The sequence below is a fragment of the Triturus cristatus genome, unplaced genomic scaffold (assembly GCF_964204655.1).
Source record: "Triturus cristatus unplaced genomic scaffold, aTriCri1.1 SCAFFOLD_262, whole genome shotgun sequence".
In the NCBI taxonomy this organism is placed as follows: domain Eukaryota; kingdom Metazoa; phylum Chordata; class Amphibia; order Caudata; family Salamandridae; genus Triturus; species Triturus cristatus.
In genome coordinates, this window is record NW_028187334.1 from 420,267 (window position 1) to 444,146 (window position 23,880).

Sequence of the window (23,880 nt, forward strand, 5' to 3'; positions counted from 1 at the left end):
CTTTCTCACCCTTTAGATGAAAAAGCAGCATGGGGTCAGGATGGCAGAGTGGTCTAAGGCGCTGCGTTAAGGCCGCAGTCTCTCCTGGAGGCGTGGGTTCGAATCCCACTTCTGACAAAACTTGAATTCCATTTTCTCTCTCAGTTCCTTTAGAATCTCAGCTAAAAATTGGCAATGTAAATAATATCTGAATAAGTACCAAACTTCAGTTTCAACTGCAAATGCATTTGCCCTATTCTATCTTTAACGTTAATGTAATATTCTTCTAGCACTCGTGGTGTTTTATATTTGTTTTGTGGGGTACTTTAAAAATCTTTTTTATGAAAGAAATGGGTTACATTAAGTCTTGTGATGTTTTAGGTTTCCAATAAGGAGGTTTTAAATTTTATGTCACGTCATTTTCAGATGCTTCATTCAAGAGATGTTTCCGCTATAGAATGCAGAGCAAGGGCAAAAATACAAGTGATAGAGCGAGTGAGTGAGAAGGAGTGTTGTGGAAGGAGAGAATGAAACAAAGACAGAGTGAGTGAACGGCAGGGAGGCATAGAAGAGGAGTCTAGTAGTGAAGGAGACCTGCTTTTCCCTGCTCTTGACCTCCCACCCATCCCCAAACAACCACAAACATACCTTCTGTGCAAAGTTGGTATGCAGAATTTCACGCCTCAGCAAGTGAGGGTGAGTCCCAGGCCAGGGGCTAAAGAGCAAAAGAGTGCCTGTGCTCAGACTTTCCCTGCTAGGGATAGTTTATCTGGAACAAGGCCTACTCTCTTGTATCCAGCAAGGATCTAGAAATCCTGCATGAATCTGCAAGGCACATTGGCAGCATAAATTTGCATAAACTGCCCCACCTATTGCCTTCCTACTTCCTGTGCTGTAGTTATTTGTGTAGAGAGAGAGGTCGCAGGCAAGGAAATGTTGTGAGTCGGATACAGGACCCTAAATAGCTGGTGAGAGGTATGTGGTGTTCTAAAAGCATGAAAACTGTATACCTGTGAAATAAAGTGCTTTCGTATGTGTTCCTCTGTGTTTATTGTCCTGTGCATAAAGTTGCACCTTGTGTTTGAAGGTTTAAATTATTTCAGGCTTGCATTGAGGTAGACGTTTCTGAGTAACTTTTATTCATTTCTTAAAAGCATATACTGTCAGGATGGCCGAGAGGTCTAAGGCGCTGTGTTTAGGCCACAGTCTCCTTTGGAGGCGTGGGTTCGAATCCCACTTCTGACATGCCTTTTGGAGATTTAATCTCCTTTATCAGGTTAACATCTGATGGAAGTTGCATCTGTTGGTCTTCACTTGGCACGTTATTCCGTTCTCCTCTTGTCAAGAGAGATGGGGTTTCTCATATATTTAGGTTCTATAACGTCTTGCTGACAAAGCGCAATCCTTACCAAATGAGCATAGGACCCATGTAAGAGGTCATCTGGAAGAGTCATGCTCTTGTATGCCCTGGCCAGACGGGCCCAGCAAATTTGGAAGAATGCCATTCATCTGGTAGACAACTGGACTCCAGCACACTTACAGCAATTTCCTCAGGGCTTTGATCAGGGGCTGCTTAAATTTGCATACTCCACCCTATGTTGTGACTTTGAGATCCCTTGTTGAAATTGCTTTAGCCAGCCAAGAGGTGGCTATTGTCTCAATTTCAAAGCAGATTTGAGCCGTTCAAGTGGCTGGTGAATAGCACTTTCTCTTTGTTCGCCTCAAAGTTCTAAAGAGTTCTCCATAGGTCCTGCTCTGTACAGATTGTTCAAAGACCTGTTGGAAGTGCATATAATAGGATAAATAAATTGAGGGCATTCCTTTTCAGTACCTCACCTGCATGGCTGTCTGGCCTCTGGAAGATGCTGTGAAAGCAAGTCAGGATGGCCGAGTGGTCTAAGGCGCTGCGTTCAGGTCGCAGTCTCCTCTGGAGGCGTGGGTTCAAATCCCACTTCTGACCGTCCTCTGTTTACTCTAATTTCTTTTCTTGAGAAATATGATCATTTCCCTCGCAGTGGCTTATAGGATTGTCTTCTTGGAAGAGTGCAGTGAGTTTTTTTCTTGCTCTAGCCACTATTGGCCTAAGCTCTGTGCATTTTTTGGTTCCTAATATCTTTCTCACCCTTTAGATAAAAATGCAGCATGGGGTCAGGATGGCCGAGTGGTCTAAGGCGCTGCGTTAAGGCCGCAGTCTCTCCTGGAGGCGTGGGTTCGAATCCCACTTCTGACAAAACTTGAATTCCATTTTCTCTCTCAGTTCCTTTAGATTCTCAGCTAAAAATTGGCAATGTAAATAATATCTGAATAAGTACCAAACTTCAGTTTCAACTGCAAATGCATTTGCCCTATTCTATCTTTAACGTTAATGTAATATTCTTCTAGCACTCGTGGTGTTTTATATTTGTTTTGTGGGGTACTTTAAAAATCTTTTTTATGAAAGAAATGGGTTACATTAAGTCTTGTGATGTTTTAGGTTTCCAATAAGGAGGTTTTAAATTTTATGTCACGTCATTTTCAGATGCTTCATTCAAGAGATGTTTCCACTATAGAATGCAGAGCAAGGGCAAAAATACAAGTGATAGAGCGAGTGAGTGAGAAGGAGTGTTGTGGAAGGAGAGAATGAAACAAAGACAGAGTGAGTGAACGGCAGTGAGGCATAGAAGAGTAGTCTAGTAGTGAAGGAGACCTGCTTTTCCCTGCTCTTGACCTCCCACCCATCCCCAAACAACCACAAACATACCTTCTGTGCAAAGTTGGTATGCAGAATTTCACGCCTCAGCAAGTGAGGGTGAGTCCCAGGCCAGGGTCTAAAGAGCAAAAGAGTGCCTGTGCTCAGACTTTCCCTGCTAGGGATAGTTTATCTGGAACAAGGCCTACTCTCTTGTATCCAGCAAGGATCTAGAAATCCTGCATGAATCTGCTAGGCACATTGGCAGCATAAATTTGCATAAACTGCCCCACCTATTGCCTTCCTACTTCCTGTGCTGTAGTTGTTTGTGTAGAGAGAGAGGTCGCAGGCAAGGAAATGTTGTGAGTCGGATACAGGACCCTAAATAGCTGGTGAGAGGTATGTGGTGTTCTAAAAGCATGAAAACTGTATACCTGTGAAATAAAGTGCTTTCGTATGTGTTCTTCTGTGTTTATTGTCCTGTGCATAAAGTTGCACCTTGTGTTTGAAGGTTTAAATTATTTCAGGCTTGCATGGAGGTAGACGTTTCTGAGTAACTTTTATTCATTTCTTAAAAGCCTATACTGTCAGGATGGCCGAGAGGTCTAAGGCGCTGTGTTTAGGCCACAGTCTCCTTTGGAGGCGTGGGTTCGAATCCCACTTCTGACATGCCTTTTGGAGATTTAATCTCCTTTATCAGGTTAACATCTGATGGAAGTTGCATCTGTTGGTCTTCACTTGGCACGTTATTCCGTTCTCCTCTTGTCAAGAGAGATGGGGTTTCTCATATATTTAGGTTCTATAACGTCTTGCTGACAAAGCGCAATCCTTACCAAATGAGCATAGGACCCATGTAAGAGGTCATCTGGAAGAGTCATGCTCTTGTATGCCCTGGCCAGACGGGCCCTGCAAATTTGGAAGAATGCCATGCATCTGGTAGACAACTGGACTCCAGCACACTTACAGCAATTTCCTTAGGGCTTTGATCAGGGGCTGCTTAAATTTGCATACTCCACCCTATGTTGTGACTTTGAGATCCCTTGTTGAAATTGCTTTAGCCAGCCAAGAGGTGGCTATTGTCTCAATTTCAAAGCAGCTTTGAGCCGTTCAAGTGGCTGGTGAATAGCACTTTCTCTTTGTTCGCCTCAAAGTTCTAAAGAGTTCTCCATAGGTCCTGCTCTGTACAGATTGTTCAAAGATCTGTTGGAAGTGCATATGCTAGGATAAATAAATTGAGGGCATTCCTTTTCAGTACCTCACCTGCATGGCTGTCTGGCCTCTGGAAGATGCTGGGAAAGCAAGTCAGGATGGCCGAGTGGTCTAAGGCGCTGCGTTCAGGTCGCAGTCTCCTCTGGAGGCGTGGGTTCAAATCCCACTTCTGACAGTCCTGTGTTTACTCTAATTAATTTCTTGAGAAATATGATCATTTCCCTCGCAGTGGCTTATAGGATTGTCTTCTTGGAAGAGTGCAGTGAGTTTTTTTCTTGCTCTAGCCACTATTGGCCTAAGCTCTGTGCATTTTTTGGTTCCTAATATCTTTCTCACCCTTTAGATGAAAAAGCAGCATGGGGTCAGGATGGCCGAGTGGTCTAAGGCGCTGCGTTAAGGCCGCAGTCTCTCCTGGAGGCGTTGGTTCAAATCCCACTTCTGACAAAACTTGAATTCCATTTTCTCTCTCAGTTCCTTTAGAATCTCAGCCAAAAATTGGCAATGTAAATAATATCTGAATAAGTACCAAACTTCAGTTTCAACTGCAAATGCATTTGCCCTATTCTATCTTTAACGTTAATGTAATATTCTTCTAGCACTCGTGGTGTTTTATATTTCTTTTGTGGGGTACTTTAAAAATCTTTTTTATGAAAGAAATGGGTTACATTAAGTCTTGTGATGTTTTAGGTTTCCAATAAGGAGGTTTTAAATTTTATGTCACGTCATTTTCAGATGCTTCATTCAAGAGATGTTTCCACTATAGAATGCAGAGCAAGGGCAAAAATACAAGTGATAGAGCGAGTGAGTGAGAAGGAGTGTTGTGGAAGGACAGAATGAAACAAAGACAGAGTGAGTGAACGGCAGGGAGGCATAGAAGAGTAGTCTAGTAGTGAAGGAGACCTGCTTTTCCCTGCTCTTGACCTCCCACCCATCCCCAAACAACCACAAACATACCTTCTGTGCAAAGTTGGTATGCAGAATTTCACGCCTCAGCAAGTGAGGGTGAGTCCCAGGCCAGGGGCTAAAGAGCAAAAGAGTGCCTGTGCTCAGACTTTCCCTGCTAGGGATAGTTTATCTGGAACAAGGCCTACTCTCTTGTATCCAGCAAGGATCTAGAAATCCTGCATGAATCTGCAAGGCACATTGGCAGCATAAATTTGCATAAACTGCCCCACCTATTGCCTTCCTACTTCCTGTGCTGTAGTTGATTGTGTAGAGAGAGAGGTCGCAGGCAAGGAAATGTTGTGAGTCGGATACAGGACCCTAAATAGCTGGTGAGAGGTATGTGGTGTTCTAAAAGCATGAAAACTGTATACCTGTGAAATAAAGTGCTTTCGTATGTGTTCTTCTGTGTTTATTGTCCTGTGCATAAAGTTGCACCTTGTGTTTGAAGGTTTAAATTATTTCAGGCTTGCATGGAGGTAGACGTTTCTGAGTAACTTTTATTCATTTCTTAAAAGCCTATACTGTCAGGATGGCCGAGTGGTCTAAGGCGCTGCGTTCAGGTCGCAGTCTCCTCTGGAGTTGTGGGTTCAAATCCCACTTCTGACAGTCCTGTGTATACTCTAATTTTTTTCTTGAGAAATATGATCATTTCCCTCGCAGTGGCTTATAGGATTGTCTTCTTGGAAGAGTGCAGTGAGTTTTTTTCTTGCTCTAGCCACTATTGGCCTAAGCTCTGTGCATTTTTTGGTTCCTAATATCTTTCTCACCCTTTAGATGAAAAAGCAGCATGGGGTCAGGATGGCCGAGTGGTCTTAGGCGCTGCGTTAAGGCCGCAGTCTCTCCTGGAGGCGTGGGTTCAAATCCCACTTCTGACAAAACTTGAATTCCATTTTCTCTCTCAGTTCCTTTAGAATCTCAGCTAAAAATTGGCAATGTAAATAATATCTGAATAAGTACCAAACTTCAGTTTCAACTGCAAATGCATTTGCCCTATTCTATCTTTAACGTTAATGTAATATTCTTCTAGCACTCGTGGTGTTTTATATTTGTTTTGTGGGGTACTTTAAAAATCTTTTTTATGAAAGAAATGGGTTACATTAAGTCTTGTGATGTTTTAGGTTTCCAATAAGGAGGTTTTAAATTTTATGTCACGTCATTTTCAGATGCTTCATTCAAGAGATGTTTCCGCTATAGAATGCAGAGCAAGGGCAAAAATACAAGTGATAGAGCGAGTGAGTGAGAAGGAGTGTTGTGGAAGGAGAGAATGAAACAAAGACAGAGTGAGTGAACGGCAGGGAGGCATAGAAGAGGAGTCTAGTAGTGAAGGAGACCTGCTTTTCCCTGCTCTTGACCTCCCACCCATCCCCAAACAACCACAAACATACCTTCTGTGCAAAGTTGGTATGCAGAATTTCACGCCTCAGCAAGTGAGGGTGAGTCCCAGGCCAGGGGCTAAAGAGCAAAAGAGTGCCTGTGCTCAGACTTTCCCTGCTAGGGATAGTTTATCTGGAACAAGGCCTACTCTCTTGTATCCAGCAAGGATCTAGAAATCCTGCATGAATCTGCAAGGCACATTGGCAGCATAAATTTGCATAAACTGCCCCACCTATTGCCTTCCTACTTCCTGTGCTGTAGTTGTTTGTGTAGAGAGAGAGGTCGCAGGCAAGGAAATGTTGTGAGTCGGATACAGGACCCTAAATAGCTGGTGAGAGGTATGTGGTGTTCTAAAAGCATGAAAACTGTATACCTGTGAAATAAAGTGCTTTCGTATGTGTTCTTCTGTGTTTATTGTCCTGTGCATAAAGTTGCACCTTGTGTTTGAAGGTTTAAATTATTTCAGGCTTGCATTGAGGTAGACGTTTCTGAGTAACTTTTATTCATTTCTTAAAAGCATATACTGTCAGGATGGCCGAGAGGTCTAAGGTGCTGTGTTTAGGCCACAGTCTCCTTTGGAGGCGTGGGTTCGAATCCCACTTCTGACATGCCTTTTGGAGATTTAATCTCCTTTATCAGGTTAACATCTGATGGAAGTTGCATCTGTTGGTCTTCACTTGGCACGTTATTCCGTTCTCCTCTTGTCAAGAGAGATGGGGTTTCTCATATATTTAGGTTCTATAACGTCTTGCTGACAAAGCGCAATCCTTACCAAATGAGCATAGGACCCATGTAAGAGGTCATCTGGAAGAGTCATGCTCTTGTATGCCCTGGCCAGACGGGCCCAGCAAATTTGGAAGAATGCCATTCATCTGGTAGACAACTGGACTCCAGCACACTTACAGCAATTTCCTCAGGGCTTTGATCAGGGGCTGCTTAAATTTGCATACTCCACCCTATGTTGTGACTTTGAGATCCCTTGTTGAAATTGCTTTAGCCAGCCAAGAGGTGGCTATTGTCTCAATTTCAAAGCAGCTTTGAGCCGTTCAAGTGGCTGGTGAATAGCACTTTCTCTTTGTTCGCCTCAAAGTTCTAAAGAGTTCTCCATAGGTCCTGCTCTGTACAGATTGTTCAAAGATCTGTTGGAAGTGCATATGCTAGGATAAATAAATTGAGGGCATTCCTTTTCAGTACCTCACCTGCATGGCTGTCTGGCCTCTGGAAGATGCTGGGAAAGAAAGTCAGGATGGCCGAGTGGTCTAAGGCGCTGCGTTCAGGTCGCAGTCTCCTCTGGAGGCGTGGGTTCAAATCCCACTTCTGACAGTCCTGTGTTTACTCTAATTATTTTCTTGAGAAATATGATCATTTCCCTCGCAGTGGCTTATAGGATTGTCTTCTTGGAAGAGTGCAGTGAGTTTGTTTCTTGCTCTAGCCACTATTGGCCTAAGCTCTGTGCATTTTTTGGTTCCTAATATCTTTCTCACCCTTTAGATGAAAAAGCAGCATGGGGTCAGGATGGCCGAGTGGTCTAAGGCGCTGCGTTAAGGCCGCAGTCTCTCCTGGAGGCGTTGGTTCAAATCCCACTTCTGACAAAACTTGAATTCCATTTTCTCTCTCAGTTCGATTAGAATCTCAGCCAAAAATTGGCAATGTAAATAATATCTGAATAAGTACCAAACTTCAGTTTCAACTGCAAATGCATTTGCCCTATTCTATCTTTAACGTTAATGTAATATTCTTCTAGCACTCGTGGTGTTTTATATTTCTTTTGTGGGGTACTTTAAAAATCTTTTTTATGAAAGAAATGGGTTACATTAAGTCTTGTGATGTTTTAGGTTTCCAATAAGGAGGTTTTAAATGTTATGTCACGTCATTTTCAGATGCTTCATTCAAGAGATGTTTCCACTATAGAATGCAGAGCAAGGGCAAAAATACAAGTGATAGAGCGAGTGAGTGAGAAGGAGTGTTGTGGAAGGAGAGAATGAAACAAAGACAGAGTGAGTGAATGGCAGGGAGGCATAGAAGAGGAGTCTAGTAGTGAAGGAGACCTGCTTTTCCCTGCTCTTGACCTCCCACCCATCCCCCAAACAACCACAAACATACCTTCTGTGCAAAGTTGGTATGCAGAATTTCACGCCTCAGCAAGTGAGGGTGAGTCCCAGGCCAGGGGCTAAAGAGCAAAAGAGTGCCTGTGCTCAGACTTTCCCTGCTAGGGATAGTTTATCTGGAACAAGGCCTACTCTCTTGTATCCAGCAAGGATCTAGAAATCCTGCATGAATCTGCAAGGCACATTGGCAGCATAAATTTGCATAAACTGCCCCACCTATTGCCTTCCTACTTCCTGTGCTGTAGTTGTTTGTGTAGAGAGAGAGGTCGCAGGCAAGGAAATGTTGTGAGTCGGATACAGGACCCTAAATAGCTGGTGAGAGGTATGTGGTGTTCTAAAAGCTTGAAAACTGTATACCTGTGAAATAAAGTGCTTTCGTATGTGATCTTCTGTGTTTATTGTCCTGTGCATAAAGTTGCACCTTGTGTTTGAAGGTTTAAATTATTTCAGGCTTGCATGGAGGTAGACGTTTCTGAGTAACTTTTATTCATTTCTTAAAAGCCTATACTGTCAGGATGGCTGAGAGGTCTAAGGCGCTGTGTTTAGGCCACAGTCTCCTTTGGAGGCGTGGGTTCGAATCCCACTTCTGACATGCCTTTTGGAGATTTAATCTCCTTTATCAGGTTAACATCTGATGGAAGTTGCATCTGTTGGTCTTCACTTCGCACGTTATTCCGTTCTCCTCTTGTCAAGAGAGATGGGGTTTCTCATATATTTAGGTTCTATAACGTCTTGCTGACAAAGCGCAATCCTTACCAAATGAGCATAGGACCCATGTAAGAGGTCATCTGGAATAGTCATGCTCTTGTATGCACTGGCCAGACGGGCCCTGCAAATTTGGAAGAATGCCATGCATCTGGTAGACAACTGGACTCCAGCACACTTACAGCATTTTCCTTAGGGCTTTGATCAGGGGCTGCTTAAATTTGCATACTCCACCCTATGTTGTGACTTTGAGATCCCTTGTTGAAATTGCTTTAGCCAGCCAAGAGGTGGCTATTGTCTCAATTTCAAAGCAGCTTTGAGCCGTTCAAGTGGCTGGTGAATAGCACTTTCTCTTTGTTCGCCTCAAAGTTCTAAAGAGTTCTCCATAGGTCCTGCTCTGTACAGATTGTTCAAAGATCTGTTGGAAGTGCATATAATAGGATAAATAAATTGAGGGCATTCCTTTTCAGTACCTCACCTGCATGGCTGTCTGGCCTCTGGAAGATGCTGGGAAAGCAAGTCAGGATGGCCGAGTGGTCTAAGGCGCTGCGTTCAGGTCGCAGTCTCCTCTGGAGGTGTGGGTTCAAATCCCACTTCTGACAGTCCTCTGTATACTCTAATTTTTTTCTTGAGAAATATGATCATTTCCCTCGCAGTGGCTTATAGGATTGTCTTCTTGGAAGAGTGCAGTGAGTTTTTTTCTTGCTCTAGCCACTATTGGCCTAAGCTCTGTGCATTTTTTGGTTTCTAATATCTTTCTCACCCTTTAGATGAAAAAGCAGCATGGGGTCAGGATGGCCGAGTGGTCTAAGGCGCTGCGTTAAGGCCGCAGTCTCTCCTGGAGGTGTGGGTTCAAATCCCACTTCTGACAAAACTTGAATTCCATTTTCTCTCTCAGTTCCTTTAGAATCTCAGCTAAAAATTGGCAATGTAAATAATATCTGAATAAGTACCAAACTTCAGTTTCAACTGCAAATGCATTTGCCCTATTCTATCTTTAACGTTAATGTAATATTCTTCTAGCACTCGTGGTGTTTTATATTTGTTTTGTGGGGTACTTTAAAAATCTTTTTTATGAAAGAAATGGGTTACATTAAGTCTTGTGATGTTTTAGGTTTACAATAAGGAGGTTTTAAATTTTATGTCACGTCATTTTCAGATGCTTCATTCAAGAGATGTTTCCACTATAGAATGCAGAGCAAGGGCAAAAATACAAGTGATAGAGCGAGTGAGTGAGAAGGAGTGTTGTGGAAGGAGAGAATGAAACAAAGACAGAGTGAGTGAATGGCAGGGAGGCATAGAAGAGGAGTCTAGTAGTGCAGGAGACCTGCTTTTCCCTGCTCTTGACCTCCCACCCATCCCCAAACAACCACAAACATACCTTCTGTGCAAAGTTGGTATGCAGATTTTCACGCCTCAGCAAGTGAGGGTGAGTCCCAGGCCAGGGGCTAAAGAGCAAAAGAGTGCCTGTGCTCAGACTTTCCCTGCTAGGGATAGTTTATCTGGAACAAGGCCTACTCTCTTGTATCCAGCAAGGATCTAGAAATCCTGCATGAATCTGCAAGGCACATTGGCAGCATAAATTTGCATAAACTGCCCCACCTATTGCCTTCCTACTTCCTGTGCTGTAGTTGTTTGTGTAGAGAGAGAGGTCGCAGGCAAGGAAATGTTGTGAGTCGGATACAGGACCCTAAATAGCTGGTGAGAGGTATGTGGTGTTCTAAAAGCATGAAAACTGTATACCTGTGAAATAAAGTGCTTTCGTATGTGTTCTTCTGTGTTTATTGTCCTGTGCATAAAGTTGCACCTTGTGTTTGAAGGTTTAAATTATTTCAGGCTTGCATGGAGGTAGACGTTTCTGAGTAACTTTTATTCATTTCTTAAAAGCCTATACTGTCAGGATGGCCGAGAGGTCTAAGGCGCTGTGTTTAGACCACAGTCTCCTTTGGAGGCGTGAGTTCGAATCCCACTTCTGACATGCCTTTTGGAGATTTAATCTCCTTTATCAGGTTAACATCTGATGGAAGTTGCATCTGTTGGTCTTCACTTCGCACGTTATTCCGTTCTCCTCTTGTCAAGAGAGATGGGGTTTCTCATATATTTAGGTTCTATAACGTCTTGCTGACAAAGCGCAATCCTTACCAAATGAGCATAGGACCCATGTAAGAGGTCATCTGGAAGAGTCATGCTCTTGTATGCCCTGGCCAGACGGGCCCAGCAAATTTGGAAGAATGCCATGCATCTGGTAGACAACTGGACTCCAGCACACTTACAGCAATTTCCTCAGGGCTTTGATCAGGGGCTGCTTAAATTTGCATACTCCACCCTATGTTGTGACTTTGAGATCCCTTGTTGAAATTGCTTTAGCCAGCCAAGAGGTGGCTATTGTCTCAATTTCAAAGCAGATTTGAGCCGTTCAAGTGGCTGGTGAATAGCACTTTCTCTTTGTTCGCCTCAAAGTTCTAAAGAGTTCTCCATAGGTCCTGCTCTGTACAGATTGTTCAAAGATCTGTTGGAAGTGCATATAATAGGATAAATAAATTGAGGGCATTCCTTTTCAGTACCTCACCTGCATGGCTGTCTGGCCTCTGGAAGATGCTGTGAAAGCAAGTCAGGATGGCCGAGTGGTCTAAGGCGCTGCGTTCAGGTCGCAGTCTCCTCTGGAGGCGTGGGTTCAAATCCCACTTCTGACCGTCCTCTGTTTACTCTAATTTCTTTTCTTGAGAAATATGATCATTTCCCTCGCAGTGGCTTATAGGATTGTCTTCTTGGAAGAGTGCAGTGAGTTTTTTTCTTGCTCTAGCCACTATTGGCCTAAGCTCTGTGCATTTTTTGGTTCCTAATATCTTTCTCACCCTTTAGATGAAAATGCAGCATGGGGTCAGGATGGCCGAGTGGTCTAAGGCGCTGCGTTAAGGCCGCAGTCTCTCCTGGAGGCGTGGGTTCGAATCCCACTTCTGACAAAACTTGAATTCCATTTTCTCTCTCAGTTCCTTTAGATTCTCAGCTAAAAATTGGCAATGTAAATAATATCTGAATAAGTACCAAACTTCAGTTTCAACTGCAAATGCATTTGCCCTATTCTATCTTTAACGTTAATGTAATATTCTTCTAGCACTCGTGGTATTTTATATTTGTTTTGTGGGGTACTTTAAAAATCTTTTTTATGAAAGAAATGGGTTACATTAAGTCTTGTGATGTTTTAGGTTTCCAATAAGGAGGTTTTAAATTTTATGTCACGTCATTTTCAGATGCTTCATTCAAGAGATGTTTCCACTATAGAATGCAGAGCAAGGGCAAAAATACAAGTGATAGAGCGAGTGAGTGAGAAGGAGTGTTGTGGAAGGAGAGAATGAAACAAAGACAGAGTGAGTGAACGGCAGTGAGGCATAGAAGAGTAGTCTAGTAGTGAAGGAGACCTGCTTTTCCCTGCTCTTGACCTCCCACCCATCCCCAAACAACCACAAACATACCTTCTGTGCAAAGTTGGTATGCAGAATTTCACGCCTCAGCAAGTGAGGGTGAGTCCCAGGCCAGGGTCTAAAGAGCAAAAGAGTGCCTGTGCTCAGACTTTCCCTGCTAGGGATAGTTTATCTGGAACAAGGCCTACTCTCTTGTATCCAGCAAGGATCTAGAAATCCTGCATGAATCTGCTAGGCACATTGGCAGCATAAATTTGCATAAACTGCCCCACCTATTGCCTTCCTACTTCCTGTGCTGTAGTTGTTTGTGTAGAGAGAGAGGTCGCAGGCAAGGAAATGTTGTGAGTCGGATACAGGACCCTAAATAGCTGGTGAGAGGTATGTGGTGTTCTAAAAGCATGAAAACTGTATACCTGTGAAATAAAGTGCTTTCGTATGTGTTCTTCTGTGTTTATTGTCCTGTGCATAAAGTTGCACCTTGTGTTTGAAGGTTTAAATTATTTCAGGCTTGCATGGAGGTAGACGTTTCTGAGTAACTTTTATTCATTTCTTAAAAGCCTATACTGTCAGGATGGCCGAGAGGTCTAAGGCGCTGTGTTTAGGCCAAAGTCTCCTTTGGAGGCGTGGGTTCGAATCCCACTTCTGACATGCCTTTTGGAGATTTAATCTCCTTTATCAGGTTAACATCTGATGGAAGTTGCATCTGTTGGTCTTCACTTGGCACGTTATTCCGTTCTCCTCTTGTCAAGAGAGATGGGGTTTCTCATATATTTAGGTTCTATAACGTCTTGCTGACAAAGCGCAATCCTTACCAAATGAGCATAGGACCCATGTAAGAGGTCATCTGGAAGAGTCATGCTCTTGTATGCCCTGGCCAGACGGGCCCTGCAAATTTGGAAGAATGCCATGCATCTGGTAGACAACTGGACTCCAGCACACTTACAGCAATTTCCTTAGGGCTTTGATCAGGGGCTGCTTAAATTTGCATACTCCACCCTATGTTGTGACTTTGAGATCCCTTGTTGAAATTGCTTTAGCCAGCCAAGAGGTGGCTATTGTCTCAATTTCAAAGCAGCTTTGAGCCGTTCAAGTGGCTGGTGAATAGCACTTTCTCTTTGTTCGCCTCAAAGTTCTAAAGAGTTCTCCATAGGTCCTGCTCTGTACAGATTGTTCAAAGATCTGTTGGAAGTGCATATGCTAGGATAAATAAATTGAGGGCATTCCTTTTCAGTACCTCACCTGCATGGCTGTCTGGCCTCTGGAAGATGCTGGGAAAGCAAGTCAGGATGGCCGAGTGGTCTAAGGCGCTGCGTTCAGGTCGCAGTCTCCTCTGGAGGCGTGGGTTCAAATCCCACTTCTGACAGTCCTGTGTTTACTCTAATTATTTTCTTGAGAAATTTGATCATTTCCCTCGCAGTGGCTTATAGGATTGTCTTCTTGGAAGAGTGCAGTGAGTTTTTTTCTTGCTCTAGCCACTATTGGCCTAAGCTGTGTGCATTTTTTGGTTCCTAATATCTTTCTCACCCTTTAGATGAAAAAGCAGCATGGGGTCAGGATGGCCGAGTGGTCTAAGGCGCTGCGTTAAGGCCGCAGTCTCTCCTGGAGGCGTTGGTTCAAATCCCACTTCTGACAAAACTTGAATTCCATTTTCTCTCTCAGTTCCTTTAGAATCTCAGCCAAAAATTGGCAATGTAAATAATATCTGAATAAGTACCAAACTTCAGTTTCAACTGCAAATGCATTTGCCCTATTCTATCTTTAACGTTAATGTAATATTCTTCTAGCACTCGTGGTGTTTTATATTTCTTTTGTGGGGTACTTTAAAAATCTTTTTTATGAAAGAAATGGGTTACATTAAGTCTTGTGATGTTTTAGGTTTCCAATAAGGAGGTTTTAAATTTTATGTCACGTCATTTTCAGATGCTTCATTCAAGAGATGTTTCCACTATAGAATGCAGAGCAAGGGCAAAAATACAAGTGATAGAGCGAGTGAGTGAGAAGGAGTGTTGTGGAAGGACAGAATGAAACAAAGACAGAGTGAGTGAACGGCAGGGAGGCATAGAAGAGTAGTCTAGTAGTGAAGGAGACCTGCTTTTCCCTGCTCTTGACCTCCCACCCATCCCCAAACAACCACAAACATACCTTCTGTGCAAAGTTGGTATGCAGAATTTCACGCCTCAGCAAGTGAGGGTGAGTCCCAGGCCAGGGGCTAAAGAGCAAAAGAGTGCCTGTGCTCAGACTTTCCCTGCTAGGGATAGTTTATCTGGAACAAGGCCTACTCTCTTGTATCCAGCAAGGATCTAGAAATCCTGCATGAATCTGCAAGGCACATTGGCAGCATAAATTTGCATAAACTGCCCCACCTATTGCCTTCCTACTTCCTGTGCTGTAGTTGATTGTGTAGAGAGAGAGGTCGCAGGCAAGGAAATGTTGTGAGTCGGATACAGGACCCTAAATAGCTGGTGAGAGGTATGTGGTGTTCTAAAAGCATGAAAACTGTATACCTGTGAAATAAAGTGCTTTCGTATGTGTTCTTCTGTGTTTATTGTCCTGTGCATAAAGTTGCACCTTGTGTTTGAAGGTTTAAATTATTTCAGGCTTGCATGGAGGTAGACGTTTCTGAGTAACTTTTATTCATTTCTTAAAAGCCTATACTGTCAGGATGGCCGAGAGGTCTAAGGCGCTGTGTTTAGGCCACAGTCTCCTTTGGAGGCGTGGGTTCGAATCCCACTTCTGACATGCCTTTTGGAGATTTAATCTCCTTTATCAGGTTAACATCTGATGGAAGTTGCATCTGTTGGTCTTCACTTGGCACGTTATTCCGTTCTCCTCTTGTCAAGAGAGATGGGGTTTCTCATATATTTAGGTTCTATAACGTCTTGCTGACAAAGCGCAATCCTTACCAAATGAGCATAGGACCCATGTAAGAGGTCATCTGGAAGAGTCATGCTCTTGTATGCCCTGGCCAGACGGGCCCTGTAAATTTGGAAGAATGCCATGCATCTGGTAGACAACTGGACTCCAGCACACTTACAGCAATTTCCTTAGGGCTTTGATCAGGGGCTGCTTAAATTTGCATACTCCACCCTATGTTGTGACTTTGAGATCCCTTGTTGAAATTGCTTTAGCCAGCCAAGAGGTGGCTATTGTCTCAATTTCAAAGCAGCTTTGAGCCGTTCAAGTGGCTGGTGAATAGCACTTTCTCTTTGTTCGCCTCAAAGTTCTAAAGAGTTCTCCATAGGTCCTGCTCTGTACAGATTGTTCAAAGATCTGTTGGAAGTGCATATAATAGGATAAATAAATTGAGGGCATTCCTTTTCAGTACCTCACCTGCATGGCTGTCTGGCCTCTGGAAGATGCTGGGAAAGCAAGTCAGGATGGCCGAGTGGTCTAAGGCGCTGCGTTCAGGTCGCAGTCTCCTCTGGAGTTGTGGGTTCAAATCCCACTTCTGACAGTCCTGTGTATACTCTAATTTTTTTCTTGAGAAATATGATCATTTCCCTCGCAGTGGCTTATAGGATTGTCTTCTTGGAAGAGTGCAGTGAGTTTTTTTCTTGCTCTAGCCACTATTGGCCTAAGCTCTGTGCATTTTTTGGTTCCTAATATCTTTCTCACCCTTTAGATGAAAAAGCAGCATGGGGTCAGGATGGCCGAGTGGTCTAAGGCGCTGCGTTAAGGCCGCAGTCTCTCCTGGAGGCGTGGGTTCAAATCCCACTTCTGACAAAACTTGAATTCCATTTTCTCTCTCAGTTCCTTTAGAATCTCAGCTAAAAATTGGCAATGTAAATAATATCTGAATAAGTACCAAACTTCAGTTTCAACTGCAAATGCATTTGCCCTATTCTATCTTTAACGTTAATGTAATATTCTTCTAGCACTCGTGGTGTTTTATATTTGTTTTGTGGGGTACTTTAAAAATCTTTTTTATGAAAGAAATGGGTTACATTAAGTCTTGTGATGTTTTAGGTTTCCAATAAGGAGGTTTTAAATTTTATGTCACGTCATTTTCAGATGCTTCATTCAAGAGATGTTTCCGCTATAGAATGCAGAGCAAGGGCAAAAATACAAGTGATAGAGCGAGTGAGTGAGAAGGAGTGTTGTGGAAGGAGAGAATGAAACAAAGACAGAGTGAGTGAACGGCAGGGAGGCATAGAAGAGGAGTCTAGTAGTGAAGGAGACCTGCTTTTCCCTGCTCTTGACCTCCCACCCATCCCCAAACAACCACAAACATACCTTCTGTGCAAAGTTGGTATGCAGAATTTCACGCCTCAGCAAGTGAGGGTGAGTCCCAGGCCAGGGGCTAAAGAGCAAAAGAGTGCCTGTGCTCAGACTTTCCCTGCTAGGGATAGTTTATCTGGAACAAGGCCTACTCTCTTGTATCCAGCAAGGATCTAGAAATCCTGCATAAATCTGCAAGGCACATTGGCAGCATAAATTTGCATAAACTGCCCCACCTATTGCCTTCCTACTTCCTGTGCTGTAGTTGTTTGTGTAGAGAGAGAGGTCGCAGGAAAGGAAATGTTGTGAGTCGGATACAGGACCCTAAATAGCTGGTGAGAGGTATGTGGTGTTCTAAAAGCATGAAAACTGTATACCTGTGAAATAAAGTGCTTTCGTATGTGTTCTTCTGTGTTTATTGTCCTGTGCATAAAGTTGCACCTTGTGTTTGAAGGTTTAAATTATTTCAGGCTTGCATTGAGGTAGACGTTTCTGAGTAACTTTTATTCATTTCTTAAAAGCATATACTGTCAGGATGGCCGAGAGGTCTAAGGCGCTGTGTTTAGGCCACAGTCTCCTTTGGAGGCGTGGGTTCGAATCCCACTTCTGACATGCCTTTTGGAGATTTAATCTCCTTTATCAGGTTAACATCTGATGGAAGTTGCATCTGTTGGTCTTCACTTGGCACGTTATTCCGTTCTCCTCTTGTCAAGAGAGATGGGGTTTCTCATATATTTAGGTTCTATAACGTCTTGCTGACAAAGCGCAATCCTTACCAAATGAGCATAGGACCCATGTAAGAGGTCATCTGGAATAGTCATGCTCTTGTATGCACTGGCCAGACGGGCCCTGCAAATTTGGAAGAATGCCATGCATCTGGTAGACAACTGGACTCCAGCACACTTACAGCATTTTCCTTAGGGCTTTGATCAGGGGCTGCTTAAATTTGCATACTCCACCCTATGTTGTGACTTTGAGATCCCTTGTTGAAATTGCTTTAGCCAGCCAAGAGGTGGCTATTGTCTCAATTTCAAAGCAGCTTTGAGCCGTTCAAGTGGCTGGTGAATAGCACTTTCTCTTTGTTTGCCTCAAAGTTCTAAAGAGTTCTCCATAGGTCCTGCTCTGTACAGATTGTTCAAAGATCTGTTGGAAGTGCATATAATAGGATAAATAAATTGAGGGCATTCCTTTTCAGTACCTCACCTGCATGGCTGTCTGGCCTCTGGAAGATGCTGGGAAAGCAAGTCAGGATGGCCGAGTGGTCTAAGGCGCTGCGTTCAGGTCGCAGTCTCCTCTGGAGGTGTGGGTTCAAATCCCACTTCTGACAGTCCTCTGTATACTCTAATTTTTTTCTTGAGAAATATGATCATTTCCCTCGCAGTGGCTTATAGGATTGTCTTCTTGGAAGAGTGCAGTGAGTTTTTTTCTTGCTCTAGCCACTATTGGCCTAAGCTCTGAGCATTTTTTGGTTTCTAATATCTTTCTCACCCTTTAGATGAAAAAGCAGCATGGGGTCAGGATGGCCGAGTGGTCTAAGGCGCTGCGTTAAGGCCGCAGTCTCTCCTGGAGGCGTGGGTTCAAATCCCACTTCTGACAAAACTTGAATTCCATTTTCTCTCTCAGTTCCTTTAGAATCTCAGCTAAAAATTGGCAATGTAAATAATATCTGAATAAGTACCAAACTTCAGTTTCAACTGCAAATGCATTTGCCCTATTCTATCTTTAACGTTAATGTAATATTCTTCTAGCACTCGTGGTGTTTTATATTTGTTTTGTGGGGTACTTTAAAAAATTTTTTAATGAAAGAAATGGGTTACATTAAGTCTTGTGATGTTTTAGGTTTACAATAAGGAGGTTTTAAATTTTATGTCACGTCATTTTCAGATGCTTCATTCAAGAGATGTTTCCACTATAGAATGCAGAGCAAGGGCAAAAATACAAGTGATAGAGCGAGTGAGTGAGAAGGAGTGTTGTGGAAGGAGAGAATGAAACAAAGACAGAGTGAGTGAATGGCAGGGAGGCATAGAAGAGGAGTCTAGTAGTGCAGGAGACCTGCTTTTCCCTGCTCTTGACCTCCCACCCATCCCCAAACAACCACAAACATACCTTCTGTGCAAAGTTGGTATGCAGATTTTCACGCCTCAGCAAGTGAGGGTGAGTCCCAGGCCAGGGGCTAAAGAGCAAAAGAGTGCCTGTGCTCAGACTTTCCCTGCTAGGGATAGTTTATCTGGAACAAGGCCTACTCTCTTGTATCCAGCAAGGATCTAGAAATCCTGCATGAATCTGCAAGGCACATTGGCAGCATAAATTTGCATAAACTGCCCCACCTATTGCCTTCCTACTTCCTGTGCTGTAGTTGTTTGTGTAGAGAGAGAGGTCGCAGGCAAGGAAATGTTGTGAGTCGGATACAGGACCCTAAATAGCTGGTGAGAGGTATGTGGTGTTCTAAAAGCATGAAAACTGTATACCTGTGAAATAAAGTGCTTTCGTATGTGTTCTTCTGTGTTTATTGTCCTGTGCATAAAGTTGCACCTTGTGTTTGAAGGTTTAAATTATTTCAGGCTTGCATGGAGGTAGACGTTTCTGAGTAACTTTTATTCATTTCTTAAAAGCCTATACTGTCAGGATGGCCGAGAGGTCTAAGGCGCTGTGTTTAGACCACAGTCTCCTTTGGAGGCGTGAGTTCGAATCCCACTTCTGACATGCCTTTTGGAGATTTAATCTCCTTTATCAGGTTAACATCTGATGGAAGTTGCATCTGTTGGTCTTCACTTCGCACGTTATTCCGTTCTCCTCTTGTCAAGAGAGATGGGGTTTCTCATATATTTAGGTTCTATAACGTCTTGCTGACAAAGCGCAATCCTTACCAAATGAGCATAGGACCCATGTAAGAGGTCATCTGGAAGAGTCATGCTCTTGTATGCCCTGGCCAGACGGGCCCGGCAAATTTGGAAGAATGCCATGCATCTGGTAGACAACTGGACTCCAGCACACTTACAGCAATTTCCTCAGGGCTTTGATCAGGGGCTGCTTAAATTTGCATACTCCACCCTATGTTGTGACTTTGAGATCCCTTGTTGAAATTGCTTTAGCCAGCCAAGAGGTGGCTATTGTCTCAATTTCAAAGCAGATTTGAGCCGTTCAAGTGGCTGGTGAATAGCACTTTCTCTTTGTTCGCCTCAAAGTTCTAAAGAGTTCTCCATAGGTCCTGCTCTGTACAGATTGTTCAAAGATCTGTTGGAAGTGCATATAATAGGATAAATAAATTGAGGGCATTCCTTTTCAGTACCTCACCTGCATGGCTGTCTGGCCTCTGGAAGATGCTGGGAAAGCAAGTCAGGATGGCCGAGTGGTCTAAGGCGCTGCGTTCAGGTCGCAGTCTCCTCTGGAGGCGTGGGTTCAAATCCCACTTCTGACCGTCCTCTGTTTACTCTAATTTCTTTTCTGGAGAAATATGATCATTTCCCTCGCAGTGGCTTATAGGATTGTCTTCTTGGAAGAGTGCAGTGAGTTTTTTTCTTGCTCTAGCCACTATTGGCCTAAGCTCTGTGCATTTTTTGGTTCCTAATATCTTTCTCACCCTTTAGATGAAAATGCAGCATGGGGTCAGGATGGCCGAGTGGTCTAAGGCGCTGCGTTAAGGCCGCAGTCTCTCCTGGAGGCGTGGGTTCGAATCCCACTTCTGACGAAACTTGAATTCCATTTTCTCTCTCAGTTCCTTTAGATTCTCAGCTAAAAATTGGCAATGTAAATAATATCTGAATAAGTACCAAACTTCAGTTTCAACTGCAAATGCATTTGCCCTATTCTATCTTTAACGTTAATGTAATATTCTTCTAGCACTCGTGGTATTTTATATTTGTTTTGTGGGGTACTTTAAAAATCTTTTTTATGAAAGAAATGGGTTACATTAAGTCTTGTGATGTTTTAGGTTTCCAATAAGGAGGTTTTAAATTTTATGTCACGTCATTTTCAGATGCTTCATTCAAGAGATGTTTCCACTATAGAATGCAGAGCAAGGGCAAAAATACAAGTGATAGAGCGAGTGAGTGAGAAGGAGTGTTGTGGAAGGAGAGAATGAAACAAAGACAGAGTGAGTGAACGGCAGTGAGGCATAGAAGAGTAGTCTAGTAGTGAAGGAGACCTGCTTTTCCCTGCTCTTGACCTCCCACCCATCCCCAAACAACCACAAACATACCTTCTGTGCAAAGTTGGTATGCAGAATTTCACGCCTCAGCAAGTGAGGGTGAGTCCCAGGCCAGGGTCTAAAGAGCAAAAGAGTGCCTGTGCTCAGACTTTCCCTGCTAGGGATAGTTTATCTGGAACAAGGCCTACTCTCTTGTATCCAGCAAGGATCTAGAAATCCTGCATGAATCTGCTAGGCACATTGGCAGCATAAATTTGCATAAACTGCCCCACCTATTGCCTTCCTACTTCCTGTGCTGTAGTTGTTTGTGTAGAGAGAGAGGTCGCAGGCAAGGAAATGTTGTGAGTCGGATACAGGACCCTAAATAGCTGGTGAGAGGTATGTGGTGTTCTAAAAGCATGAAAACTGTATACCTGTGAAATAAAGTGCTTTCGTATGTGTTCTTCTGTGTTTATTGTCCTGTGCATAAAGTTGCACCTTGTGTTTGAAGGTTTAAATTATTTCAGGCTTGCATGGAGGTAGACGTTTCTGAGTAACTTTTATTCATTTCTTAAAAGCCTATACTGTCAGGATGGCCGAGAGGTCTAAGGCGCTGTGTTTAGGCCACAGTCTCCTTTGGAGGCGTGGGTTCGAATCCCACTTCTGACATGCCTTTTGGAGATTTAATCTCCTTTATCAGGTTAACATCTGATGGAAGTTGCATCTGTTGGTCTTCACTTGGCACGTTATTCCGTTCTCCTCTTGTCAAGAGAGATGGGGTTTCTCATATATTTAGGTTCTATAACGTCTTGCTGACAAAGCGCAATCCTTACCAAATGAGCATAGGACCCATGTAAGAGGTCATCTGGAAGAGTCATGCTCTTGTATGCCCTGGCCAGACGGGCCCTGCAAATTTGGAAGAATGCCATGCATCTGGTAGACAACTGGACTCCAGCACACTTACAGCAATTTCCTTAGGGCTTTGATCAGGGGCTGCTTAAATTTGCATACTCCACCCTATGTTGTGACTTTGAGATCCCTTGTTGAAATTGCTTTAGCCAGCCAAGAGGTGGCTATTGTCTCAATTTCAAAGCAGCTTTGAGCCGTTCAAGTGGCTGGTGAATAGCACTTTCTCTTTGTTCGCCTCAAAGTTCTAAAGAGTTCTCCATAGGTCCTGCTCTGTACAGATTGTTCAAAGATCTGTTGGAAGTGCATATGCTAGGATAAATAAATTGAGGGCATTCCTTTTCAGTACCTCACCTGCATGGCTGTCTGGCCTCTGGAAGATGCTGGGAAAGCAAGTCAGGATGGCCGAGTGGTCTAAGGCGCTGCGTTCAGGTCGCAGTCTCCTCTGGAGGCGTGGGTTCAAATCCCACTTCTGACAGTCCTGTGTTTACTCTAATTATTTTCTTGAGAAATTTGATCATTTCCCTCGCAGTGGCTTATAGGATTGTCTTCTTGGAAGAGTGCAGTGAGTTTTTTTCTTGCTCTAGCCACTATTGGCCTAAGCTGTGTGCATTTTTTGGTTCCTAATATCTTTCTCACCCTTTAGATGAAAAAGCAGCATGGGGTCAGGATGGCCGAGTGGTCTAAGGCGCTGCGTTAAGGCCGCAGTCTCTCCTGGAGGCGTTGGTTCAAATCCCACTTCTGACAAAACTTGAATTCCATTTTCTCTCTCAGTTCCTTTAGAATCTCAGCCAAAAATTGGCAATGTAAATAATATCTGAATAAGTACCAAACTTCAGTTTCAACTGCAAATGCATTTGCCCTATTCTATCTTTAACGTTAATGTAATATTCTTCTAGCACTCGTGGTGTTTTATATTTCTTTTGTGGGGTACTTTAAAAATCTTTTTTATGAAAGAAATGGGTTACATTAAGTCTTGTGATGTTTTAGGTTTCCAATAAGGAGGTTTTAAATTTTATGTCACGTCATTTTCAGATGCTTCATTCAAGAGATGTTTCCACTATAGAATGCAGAGCAAGGGCAAAAATACAAGTGATAGAGCGAGTGAGTGAGAAGGAGTGTTGTGGAAGGACAGAATGAAACAAAGACAGAGTGAGTGAACGGCAGGGAGGCATAGAAGAGTAGTCTAGTAGTGAAGGAGACCTGCTTTTCCCTGCTCTTGACCTCCCACCCATCCCCAAACAACCACAAACATACCTTCTGTGCAAAGTTGGTATGCAGAATTTCACGCCTCAGCAAGTGAGGGTGAGTCCCAGGCCAGGGGCTAAAGAGCAAAAGAGTGCCTGTGCTCAGACTTTCCCTGCTAGGGATAGTTTATCTGGAACAAGGCCTACTCTCTTGTATCCAGCAAGGATCTAGAAATCCTGCATGAATCTGCAAGGCACATTGGCAGCATAAATTTGCATAAACTGCCCCACCTATTGCCTTCCTACTTCCTGTGCTGTAGTTGATTGTGTAGAGAGAGAGGTCGCAGGCAAGGAAATGTTGTGAGTCGGATACAGGACCCTAAATAGCTGGTGAGAGGTATGTGGTGTTCTAAAAGCATGAAAACTGTATACCTGTGAAATAAAGTGCTTTCGTATGTGTTCTTCTGTGTTTATTGTCCTGTGCATAAAGTTGCACCTTGTGTTTGAAGGTTTAAATTATTTCAGGCTTGCATGGAGGTAGACGTTTCTGAGTAACTTTTATTCATTTCTTAAAAGCCTATACTGTCAGGATGGCCGAGAGGTCTAAGGCGCTGTGTTTAGGCCACAGTCTCCTTTGGAGGCGTGGGTTCGAATCCCACTTCTGACATGCCTTTTGGAGATTTAATCTCCTTTATCAGGTTAACATCTGATGGAAGTTGCATCTGTTGGTCTTCACTTGGCACGTTATTCCGTTCTCCTCTTGTCAAGAGAGATGGGGTTTCTCATATATTTAGGTTCTATAACGTCTTGCTGACAAAGCGCAATCCTTACCAAATGAGCATAGGACCCATGTAAGAGGTCATCTGGAAGAGTCATGCTCTTGTATGCCCTGGCCAGACGGGCCCTGTAAATTTGGAAGAATGCCATGCATCTGGTAGACAACTGGACTCCAGCACACTTACAGCAATTTCCTTAGGGCTTTGATCAGGGGCTGCTTAAATTTGCATACTCCACCCTATGTTGTGACTTTGAG

General features: G+C 43.4%; 27 non-coding genes across 27 annotated transcripts; all 27 read left to right on the forward strand.

Annotated features, from left to right (window-relative positions):
* The first annotated feature begins 34 nt into the window (after nucleotides 1-34).
* Nucleotides 35-117, forward strand: TRNAL-AAG (transfer RNA leucine (anticodon AAG)). The gene has a single exon. It is a non-coding gene; the product is annotated as a tRNA-Leu (tRNA).
* A 1,024-nt stretch (nucleotides 118-1,141) lies between these two features.
* TRNAL-UAG (transfer RNA leucine (anticodon UAG)) lies at nucleotides 1,142-1,224 on the forward strand. Its single transcript has one exon. It is a non-coding gene; the product is annotated as a tRNA-Leu (tRNA).
* Nucleotides 1,225-1,856: 632 nt separating this feature from the next.
* TRNAL-CAG (transfer RNA leucine (anticodon CAG)) lies at nucleotides 1,857-1,939 on the forward strand. Its single transcript has one exon. It is a non-coding gene; the product is annotated as a tRNA-Leu (tRNA).
* A 187-nt stretch (nucleotides 1,940-2,126) lies between these two features.
* TRNAL-AAG (transfer RNA leucine (anticodon AAG)) lies at nucleotides 2,127-2,209 on the forward strand. The gene has a single exon. It is a non-coding gene; the product is annotated as a tRNA-Leu (tRNA).
* Nucleotides 2,210-3,233: 1,024 nt separating this feature from the next.
* TRNAL-UAG (transfer RNA leucine (anticodon UAG)) lies at nucleotides 3,234-3,316 on the forward strand. Its single transcript has one exon. It is a non-coding gene; the product is annotated as a tRNA-Leu (tRNA).
* A 632-nt stretch (nucleotides 3,317-3,948) lies between these two features.
* Nucleotides 3,949-4,031, forward strand: TRNAL-CAG (transfer RNA leucine (anticodon CAG)). Its single transcript has one exon. It is a non-coding gene; the product is annotated as a tRNA-Leu (tRNA).
* Nucleotides 4,032-5,593: 1,562 nt separating this feature from the next.
* TRNAL-AAG (transfer RNA leucine (anticodon AAG)) lies at nucleotides 5,594-5,676 on the forward strand. The gene has a single exon. It is a non-coding gene; the product is annotated as a tRNA-Leu (tRNA).
* A 1,024-nt stretch (nucleotides 5,677-6,700) lies between these two features.
* On the forward strand, nucleotides 6,701-6,783 carry TRNAL-UAG (transfer RNA leucine (anticodon UAG)). Its single transcript has one exon. It is a non-coding gene; the product is annotated as a tRNA-Leu (tRNA).
* A 632-nt stretch (nucleotides 6,784-7,415) lies between these two features.
* TRNAL-CAG (transfer RNA leucine (anticodon CAG)) lies at nucleotides 7,416-7,498 on the forward strand. The gene has a single exon. It is a non-coding gene; the product is annotated as a tRNA-Leu (tRNA).
* Nucleotides 7,499-8,792: 1,294 nt separating this feature from the next.
* On the forward strand, nucleotides 8,793-8,875 carry TRNAL-UAG (transfer RNA leucine (anticodon UAG)). Its single transcript has one exon. It is a non-coding gene; the product is annotated as a tRNA-Leu (tRNA).
* Nucleotides 8,876-9,507: 632 nt separating this feature from the next.
* On the forward strand, nucleotides 9,508-9,590 carry TRNAL-CAG (transfer RNA leucine (anticodon CAG)). The gene has a single exon. It is a non-coding gene; the product is annotated as a tRNA-Leu (tRNA).
* Nucleotides 9,591-9,776: 186 nt separating this feature from the next.
* Nucleotides 9,777-9,859, forward strand: TRNAL-AAG (transfer RNA leucine (anticodon AAG)). Its single transcript has one exon. It is a non-coding gene; the product is annotated as a tRNA-Leu (tRNA).
* Nucleotides 9,860-10,883: 1,024 nt separating this feature from the next.
* Nucleotides 10,884-10,966, forward strand: TRNAL-UAG (transfer RNA leucine (anticodon UAG)). Its single transcript has one exon. It is a non-coding gene; the product is annotated as a tRNA-Leu (tRNA).
* Nucleotides 10,967-11,598: 632 nt separating this feature from the next.
* On the forward strand, nucleotides 11,599-11,681 carry TRNAL-CAG (transfer RNA leucine (anticodon CAG)). The gene has a single exon. It is a non-coding gene; the product is annotated as a tRNA-Leu (tRNA).
* Nucleotides 11,682-11,868: 187 nt separating this feature from the next.
* TRNAL-AAG (transfer RNA leucine (anticodon AAG)) lies at nucleotides 11,869-11,951 on the forward strand. Its single transcript has one exon. It is a non-coding gene; the product is annotated as a tRNA-Leu (tRNA).
* Nucleotides 11,952-13,690: 1,739 nt separating this feature from the next.
* Nucleotides 13,691-13,773, forward strand: TRNAL-CAG (transfer RNA leucine (anticodon CAG)). The gene has a single exon. It is a non-coding gene; the product is annotated as a tRNA-Leu (tRNA).
* A 1,293-nt stretch (nucleotides 13,774-15,066) lies between these two features.
* TRNAL-UAG (transfer RNA leucine (anticodon UAG)) lies at nucleotides 15,067-15,149 on the forward strand. The gene has a single exon. It is a non-coding gene; the product is annotated as a tRNA-Leu (tRNA).
* A 901-nt stretch (nucleotides 15,150-16,050) lies between these two features.
* TRNAL-AAG (transfer RNA leucine (anticodon AAG)) lies at nucleotides 16,051-16,133 on the forward strand. The gene has a single exon. It is a non-coding gene; the product is annotated as a tRNA-Leu (tRNA).
* A 1,024-nt stretch (nucleotides 16,134-17,157) lies between these two features.
* On the forward strand, nucleotides 17,158-17,240 carry TRNAL-UAG (transfer RNA leucine (anticodon UAG)). Its single transcript has one exon. It is a non-coding gene; the product is annotated as a tRNA-Leu (tRNA).
* Nucleotides 17,241-17,872: 632 nt separating this feature from the next.
* TRNAL-CAG (transfer RNA leucine (anticodon CAG)) lies at nucleotides 17,873-17,955 on the forward strand. The gene has a single exon. It is a non-coding gene; the product is annotated as a tRNA-Leu (tRNA).
* Nucleotides 17,956-18,141: 186 nt separating this feature from the next.
* TRNAL-AAG (transfer RNA leucine (anticodon AAG)) lies at nucleotides 18,142-18,224 on the forward strand. The gene has a single exon. It is a non-coding gene; the product is annotated as a tRNA-Leu (tRNA).
* A 1,024-nt stretch (nucleotides 18,225-19,248) lies between these two features.
* Nucleotides 19,249-19,331, forward strand: TRNAL-UAG (transfer RNA leucine (anticodon UAG)). The gene has a single exon. It is a non-coding gene; the product is annotated as a tRNA-Leu (tRNA).
* A 632-nt stretch (nucleotides 19,332-19,963) lies between these two features.
* TRNAL-CAG (transfer RNA leucine (anticodon CAG)) lies at nucleotides 19,964-20,046 on the forward strand. Its single transcript has one exon. It is a non-coding gene; the product is annotated as a tRNA-Leu (tRNA).
* Nucleotides 20,047-20,233: 187 nt separating this feature from the next.
* TRNAL-AAG (transfer RNA leucine (anticodon AAG)) lies at nucleotides 20,234-20,316 on the forward strand. The gene has a single exon. It is a non-coding gene; the product is annotated as a tRNA-Leu (tRNA).
* A 1,024-nt stretch (nucleotides 20,317-21,340) lies between these two features.
* On the forward strand, nucleotides 21,341-21,423 carry TRNAL-UAG (transfer RNA leucine (anticodon UAG)). Its single transcript has one exon. It is a non-coding gene; the product is annotated as a tRNA-Leu (tRNA).
* A 632-nt stretch (nucleotides 21,424-22,055) lies between these two features.
* TRNAL-CAG (transfer RNA leucine (anticodon CAG)) lies at nucleotides 22,056-22,138 on the forward strand. Its single transcript has one exon. It is a non-coding gene; the product is annotated as a tRNA-Leu (tRNA).
* Nucleotides 22,139-23,431: 1,293 nt separating this feature from the next.
* Nucleotides 23,432-23,514, forward strand: TRNAL-UAG (transfer RNA leucine (anticodon UAG)). The gene has a single exon. It is a non-coding gene; the product is annotated as a tRNA-Leu (tRNA).
* Nucleotides 23,515-23,880: the final 366 nt, after the last annotated feature.